Here is an 8153-nt window from a genome sequence, read left to right as displayed (position 1 = left end):
AGGCGCTAAGCGGGCTCTTCGATACAACATACGAAGGCGCCTGGAGAGTGTTGTTCAAGGGCGCCGAAGCCCCCGCATCCGAGACGGAAGATCGCGGATTCAGCGCACAGTGTCCAACTGACGCGGTAAGTGATTCAACCCCATTACGGGACACTTGTGATAATTAAATTAGTTTTTAGTGGGATTTCATTCTGCCACTTCCTTTGACAGGAATGGATGGAGAAGGCCAATCTGCTTATCAGCCCGGCTCCCATGCCAGAAGACCCAGTGAACGCCCGCTTAACAGGGCTACTGGTTCCGGCACCGCACGTGGTGCCGGAGAAGAAGGCCAAGAAGGTGGCCACGGGGACTCGAAAGAGTTCTCGTAATCAGGCGTCTGACGACGACGAGGACTCCTCCCCCAAAGACGAGGAGGAGGAGTATTCTCTCCCAGAGGAGGGAGAGAAGAAGAGGAAGGCTTCCCCAATCGGGGAGGCCGAAGGGTCCAAGAGGGGGAGAACTATCCCCCCGGACAGTTTCGCCAACATTGACGTTGGCGAGGATGAGTGGCCTCCAAGGGCCAGGCGTCCGGCAGGATCGTAAGTATTCGGATCATTTATATGTCATATATTTTATGTCATGATGTATCCTTCTAATGCCGCATTCTGCCCGTAGTCCGGCCGGTGACGATCTCCCCGACTCGATGAGCGGGTCGTTGGCCTCGTCGGATGTAAATTCCATCTCGACTACCTCTACCCCACGCGCCGACGAGGACGCCGAGGTGGGATCCCAAAGAGGGACCCATCAGGAGGAGGCTCCGGAGGCGCCATCAGGCAGCCTCCCGAACTTCGTGCCAGACTCTACGTCGGAACCCGCCATGGTTCCAGAGTCCGGCAAGCGACCCCTTCGAAAGAAGGGCAGGACCGCAACGCCGGCGGCCTCCGTCCATCCGGAGGCGCCGGATAACCTGTTGGAGGCGCTTAAAGGCGCTTCCATCAAGGAGGAACACCGCACTATCATGAGTGCGGTGATTGAGAAGGTTCAGCTCGCTAAAAGCGGGCTGACCGAAGCCTGCAGCAGCCTTCTAACAGGCTTTGAGGTAAGAAGTTAAAATTATGTAATGTAATACCACATAGACAGTAGCCCCTGATGCTTAGTTCGGTGTTCGGAAAGAAAAGCCGGACTGAGGATCTAACAAGATATACGCAGGGTTGCCTAAAATATGTCAATATGGGTTTGCAGGCTTCGCTGCTGACCTCTGCCGCATTAATGGCGGAGTTCAAAGTGATGAAGAAGGATCTCGAGCGGTCCGAGCAAGAGCTCGGCCATGCCAAGAGGCAGCTCGAGGAAAAAGAAGGTGGGTGACACCTCTTTGAATAAGTACCTTACAGAAAAGGGTTTTGGTTGCAAATAAAATTAACAAGGATAATATGTGTATTGCAGGGGCCACTAACGAGGTGGCAGCCCTGAAGGATGCTGTGTCCGCGGCCGAACGCAGTGCGGCCGCGGAACGGGCTGAGCGAGAGAAGCAAGAGGCACGGTGGCGGAAGTTCGGCAAGAGCTCCAAGCTCTCATGGAAAAGCATGAGAGTTTGGAGCATGACTCCAAGACTCGAGAGTCCGAGCTTGCCTCGGCTCTCGAAAGTGCCAAGTCCGCCAAGGCCGAGGCCCAGAAGGCCCTTCAGGAGGTCGAGGACATAAAGAAGATAGCTGCGGGTAAGGCGTTTTTCATGCAAAGCAGGCATGTTAATGTGAATTACCGGATACTTACCCGAATTCGGAGCTCTCCAGGGGCGTTTGCAGATCTGCCGCGTAGTGCGTCTGATGCCGCCGCATACTATCGTGGCAAGGAGGGGAGCTCGACGGAGATGGTCTTCTGGTCTCAGTACGCTGAGGCCGGCCATCCGGTGCCCCCAAGCGACCAGCTGAAGCAGCTGGTCGAACTCCACAAGGTAGCTGATGAGGCCATGAAGGGTCTCATAGTCCGGCTGTGGCCTGGACAGGCCATGCCTGGGAGCTACTTTGGCCTCGTGCGGCGGCTGCTGGATGCATGCCCCAGGCTGGATGTAGTCAAGCGCTCCGCCTGTATTGAAGGCGCTCGTCGGGCCCTTGCCCGCATAAAGGTGCAATGGGGCAAACTGGATGCGGAGAAGCTTCTCACGGATCCGCCGCCGCTAGGCAAGGAGCATCGCACGCCGGAGCGGTATTATAAAGTTGTCCTGAAGGGAGCCTGCGATATTGCAGATGAGTGCCCCCGAGATGTAATCTTTGAGTGAACTCACTGTGTATTTATCCTTTGCGCTGAAAACTTCGTTCATATGCGCCATGAGCAACGCTTGTTTAATTCAAAATATTACCTTCTGTGCGGCCGTTTATAAAATCTGAGAGATGGCAAGTCGTTGGCTTCAGCCCCCAAGCCGCGAGTGCTGGGGTGTTCGGGATAAACATGAGCACTCTTGTTCCCATTGTTGGGTCCATCGAGGGAGGCGCTCAACACAACGAACAAGGCAACCGGACTTATAATGCTTGAACACTCTCACTTAGCCATAGAATTCTATAATTTTAAATTTCGGCGAAGCCCCTGGTATTCGGAAGACTGAATCCGGGGCGCTATCCACGCCTTCATCGGACATTATCCGGAACTTCGCTCGAAGCGGCGTGAGTCTTTAAGGACCCGAAAAAACCTCTCGAACAGCGACCAGTCTCTCGCCTTATCATGCCAGTCAGTTTTAGCTTTCTCCACTGAGGCGTTAACCCGGCTAAACCGGGGCGCAATCGCAGTGGTTCTCCCAGTGCCACCTTAGCCGACAGAACGGAACGTAAGGCACCAAAACGTGGGAGCCGGGCAAACCCAACTATTGACCCAAGACATGATTCGGAGCCGATTCATATAATGCTATAAGTTCGGGGTGCCGCACTTGTGAAAGTGTTCGGACTTTATCACACCATAAATTGGGGAACAGAAGCCCCTGGCGTATTCAGCCGTACCAAAATATACGGGTGCAAGATGTCATGTAATGAACATATACATAAAAGGTAATGCAATTGCAAATAAAAAGGTGCTGCATTATATATGAAAGAAAGTCTGCTAATAAAGCGGACCGATACAAATAGTGCGGTAAGCAAGGGATTTAGATTCAATAAACATGTCCCCCTCCAGGGATGAGCTGCAGACTTGGTGTATATAATCGAATTTAATGCTCGTAATTGAGACCACCTGAGAGTTCGTCGCGGCCTTCGTTAGTCCCTGACTATTGCATCATGAGTTCGGCAGGTTCGCCACCGGACAGGGCTTCTGTTTAACGGAGTCCTGTGTACACAAAGTAGTAAAGTGAAAAAGAAAAGAAGGGGGGCACACTTGCGAGCCCCTGGTGTGGTCAAGCCGCACTCTGGGTCCATTGTGATCGTGCCCCTTTCCCTGCGCCCATGGTATCTCCAAAGCGTAATGATGTACGCGGAGTGTTATTCTTGCGATCGTGCGCGGGCGAGGGTTGGGGCCGCATTGCTACGCATGCTCTGATCGCGCCAGGTGGTCTTGGTTGGCATTGCTCCGGGCGCGCTTTGCTGTGTCCGGCCTTTTAGCTGCCGGACTTGAGAATTGCCTTAAGAGGCTGCTCTGTACTTCTGCCGTGAGAGCCATTGTATGTTCCTCCGTTCGGAGGGATCGTTCCGTATTCCCATTGACCGTGATGACTCCACGAGGGCCTGGCATCTTGAGCTTTAGGTATGCATAATGCGGCACCGCGTTGAATTTTGCAAACGCGGTTCGTCCGAGCGGAGCGTGATAGCCGTTGCGAAACGGGACTATGTCGAAGATTAACTCTTCGCTCCGGAAATTATCCAGTGATCCGAAGACCACTTCCAGTGTGACTGAGCCTGTACAATTGGCTTCCACTCCTGGGATGACACCTTTAAAGGTTGTCTTTGTAGGTTTAATCCTTGATGGGTCTATGCCCATTTTGCGCACTGTATCCTGATAAAGCAGGTTCAGGCTACTGCCGCCGTCCATCAGGACTCTTGTGAGGTGAAATCCATCGACGATTGGGTCTAAGACCAATGCGGCGAATCCGCCATGGCGTATGCTGGTCGGATGGTCTCTTCGATCGAGAGTGATCGGACAAGAGGACCATGGATTGAACTTTGGGGCGACTGGCTCCATCGCATAGACGTCCCTGAGTGCGCGTTTCCTCTCCCTCTTGGGTATGTGGGTCGCGTATATCATATTCATCGTCCGTACTTGTGGGGGAAAACCCTTCTGTCCTCTGTTGTTCGGCGGTCGGGTCTCTTCCTCGTCGTCGCTGTTTAGCCCCTTATCGTTGTTTTCGGCAATTACCTTGCCGGCCTGCTTGAACACCCAGCAATCTCTATTGGTGTGATTAGCTGGCTTTTCAGAGGTGCCATGTATCTGGCATAAGCGGTCGAGTACTCGGTCCAGATTGGACGGACCCGGAGTGGTTCTTTTAAATGGCTTCTTCCGTTGACCGGGTTTGGAGCCTCGGAATCCGGCATTGACTGCCGTATCCTCCTTATCGTCGCCGTTAATGCGGCGCTTGTTTTTGTTTCGACGTGACCTGCCGTTGTTGTCCTTGGTATCCGGACTGCCAGAATTTTTGCGGAGGTTGTTGTTGCGGGCTAGCCAGCTGTCCTCTCCCGCGCAAAAGCGGGTCATTAGCGATGTGAGGGCTGCCATGGATTTTGGCTTTTCCTGTCCCAGGTGCCGGGCTAGCCATTCGTCCCGGATGTTATGTTTGAAGGCTGCAAGGGCCTCTGCATCCGGACAGTCGACGATTTGGTTTTTCTTTGTCAAGAACCGTGTCCAGAATTGCCTGGCCGATTCGTTTGGCTGTGGAATAATGTGGCTTAGGTCATCGGCGTCTGGTGGTCGCACATACGTGCCCTGGAAGTTGTCGAGGAATGCGGCTTCCAGGTCTTCCCAGCACCCAATTGATTCTGCAGGCAAGCTGTTTAGCCAATGCCGAGCTGGTCCTTTAAGCTTGAGTGGGAGGTACTTGATGGCATGGAGATCATCACCGCGGGCCATGTGAATGTGGAGAAGATAGTCTTCGATCCAGACCGCGGGGTCTGTTGTGCCATCGTAAGATTCGATGTTTACGGGTTTAAACCCTTCGGGGATCTGATGATCCATAACTTCGTCAGTGAAGCATAGAGGGTGTGCGGCGCCCCTGAATTGGGAGATATCGTGACGCAGCTCGAGAGAGCGCTGTCTGCTGTGTTCGGCCCGGCCGGGGTTGTTATGTCCGGTGCGACGGTATTCGTCGTGGGTCGTAGGGCGCCCACGTGATCCGTAGATGGATCTGGATTGTCTTGCCTTGTCCTCCAATATGTCTCGCAAGTCCGGCGCGTTCCCTCTTGGCTTCGTACTTTTGGAGCGATGCCGGGGTACGGTCTTGGCTGGGGGCCTGGATGCCTCTCTGTCACGACCACGGGGTGGTCGGTCAGCCATGTCGTGCGCTGGTGATGAAGGTATGTATGCTTCCTCCTCTAATCGGGGGAGCAGCTTGCGTCTTGGGTAACTTTTGGAGGGACGTTCGAGTTTATACTCTTCGGCCGTGAGGACCTCGGTCCATCGATCGGCCAGCAAATCTTGATCAGTTTGGAGCTGTTGCTGCTTTTTTTAGGCTGTTTGATGTGGCTATGAGCCTGCGCTTGAAGCGCTCTTGTTCGACGGGATCCTCAGGTACGACGAATTCATCATCGTTGAGGCTTGCTTCGTCTTCGGAGGGAGGCATATAGTTATCATCCTCAACCCCTTCGTCTGCCGCCCTATTTTGAGGGCTTGCTTCTGCGTCCTCCTGCGCTGAGTCTTGCTGGAGGGGATTGTCTTCGGCACTCTCCGGAGTGTTATTGTCTCCCGTGCCGGAATCTCCATTCTTGCTGTGGCGGGATTTAGAGCGGCGCCGCTGACGTCGGCGTTTGGGCTGCTTCTTTAGAGAATCTGCCTCCGCTGCTTCTTCGCCATCCCCATCTTTTGGGGTGTCCACCATGTATATGTCATATGACGAGGTGGTCTTCCAGTGCCCTGTAGGCGCTGGTTCCTGTTCGTCTCCGGCATCGTCGTCCATAGCGTCGATGTCGTCGGAGTCGTAGTCTAGCATGTCGGTTAGATCCTTGACAGTGGCTACAAAGTGGGTGGTGGGTGGGCTCTGAATTTCTTCGTCGTTCGAACTCCAACCGTCCTGGCCATAGTCCGGCCAGGATTCTCCTGATAGCAAGAGATGCTTCAGTGAATTCAGGATATCGCCAAAAGGCGAGTGTTGGAAAATGTCCGCGGCGGTGAATTCCATAACCGGCGCCCAATCCGGATCAATTGGTAGGGGCGCGGGAGGTTCGGAGTCCGGCGAGGAGTCCGGCGCCTCGGGATCACGGGTTTCGCAGGGGACAAGATCAGTGTTCGGCTCCATCGCCGTGTACGTTGAAGCCCCCAGGGCGGCGTCTATCCATCGTCCCTCGATGTGGGCGATCGGCTCCGGGCTAATAGCCGAAGCGGATCCATGTGCGGCCACCAGGGCACTGTTCGGTGGCAGAGCTAGATCATGCCCGTCGTCACAGTGCGGCGCGCTCGGCTGTGGCTCGGGTTCGTCGAAGATCAAGTCTCCACGGACATCGGCCGTGAAGTTTAAGCTTCCGAATCTGACCTGACGGCCAGGGGCGTAGCTTTCGATCTGCTCCAGATGGCCAAGAGAATTGGCCCGCAGTGCGAAGTCGCCGAATACGAAGATCTGTTCGGGGAGAAAAGTCTCACCCAGGACAGTGTTGTTGGTCAAAGATGCCATCAAGCCTATCGGTGACGACACAGAGGAACTCTCAATGAAAGCACCAATGTCGGTGTCAAAACCGGCGGATCTCGGGTAGGGGGTCCCGAACTGTGCGTCTAGGCGGATGGTAACAGGAGACAAGGGACACAATGTTTTTACCCAGGTTCGGGCCCTCTCGATGGAGGTAAAACCCTATGTCCTGCTTGATTAATATTGATGATATGGGTAGTACAAGAGTAGATCTACCACGAGATCAAGGAGGCTAAACCCTAGAAGCTAGCCTATGGTATGATTGTTGTAATGTATGTTGTCCTACGGACTAAAGCCCTCCGGTTTATATAGACACCGGAGAGGCTAGGGTTACACAGAGTCGGTTACAATGGTAGAAGATCTACATATCCGTATTGCCAAGCTTGCCTTCCACGCCAAGGAAAGTACCTTCCGGACACGAGCCGGAGTCTTCAATCTTCTATCTTCGTGGTCTTGGAGTCCGGCGGATAATGATAGTCCGGCTGTCCGGACACCCCCTAGTCCAGGACTCCCTCAACGGGTAAGCTCCTAGACACTAGCGATGCGAGGAGGTGAACTCGTCGGGCGCCATGGAGGAGGAGGTGTGTTTGGGCAGGAGCACCATGGGAGAGCCTATGGAGAGAGGGGGAGAGTGAGGGAGAGAGGAGGGATTCGGCTGAGTATATGGGCACTTCACCTACCTTGTACTTAGTAGTAGCGAGGGGTATAAACCCGCGCTATTACTATCAACTTAGTAGTAGCGCGGGTTTATACCACTCGCTACTACTATGGCAATGTCCCCGCGGGGGCGGAGGGGGGGGGGCACGGTAGAGACCACTTAGTAGTAGCGAGGGTTATAAACCCACGCTACTATTATCAACTTAGTAGTAGCAGGCGGTATAAACACGTGCTACTAGTAAGCGTCTACCTATAAGCTTTTCCCTATTAGTGCTTATTTTGCACTTATGGCACTGTTTAAAGGCTTATATGCGTAGATGGTGTATCCCCCCGCCGAACTAATGGGACGACCCATGTATACCGCACAACCCCTATTTTTTTTCCGGTTTTGGAGCTGCTAAGCTAGTTTTTTCTTTTGCTGGTCTCTTATGTTTGTTTGGCCGATTTTTCTTTGGGATTTTTAAATTCTTTTCTAATTATTGCTTTAACATTTTTGAAGAGCATGAACATTTTTTCAATTGGTAAACCTTTTTCAAGTTCGTGTACATTTTTCATATCCATGACCACTTTTTTTTCAATTTCATGAACTTTTTCAGCCTTGCAATCGTTTTTCAAATCCTTGAACATTTTATTCAAGTTCGTGATTTGTTTTCAAATTTGTAAACCTTTCTCAAATTCCTAAATATTTTTTCAATTGGTGAACTTTTTTTTT

This window comes from Triticum dicoccoides, unplaced genomic scaffold (genome assembly GCF_002162155.2).
Source record: "Triticum dicoccoides isolate Atlit2015 ecotype Zavitan unplaced genomic scaffold, WEW_v2.0 scaffold15110, whole genome shotgun sequence".
Classification (NCBI taxonomy): domain Eukaryota; kingdom Viridiplantae; phylum Streptophyta; class Magnoliopsida; order Poales; family Poaceae; genus Triticum; species Triticum dicoccoides.
The sequence above is the reverse complement of the archived record's forward strand: the minus strand, read 5'-3'. Positions refer to the sequence as shown.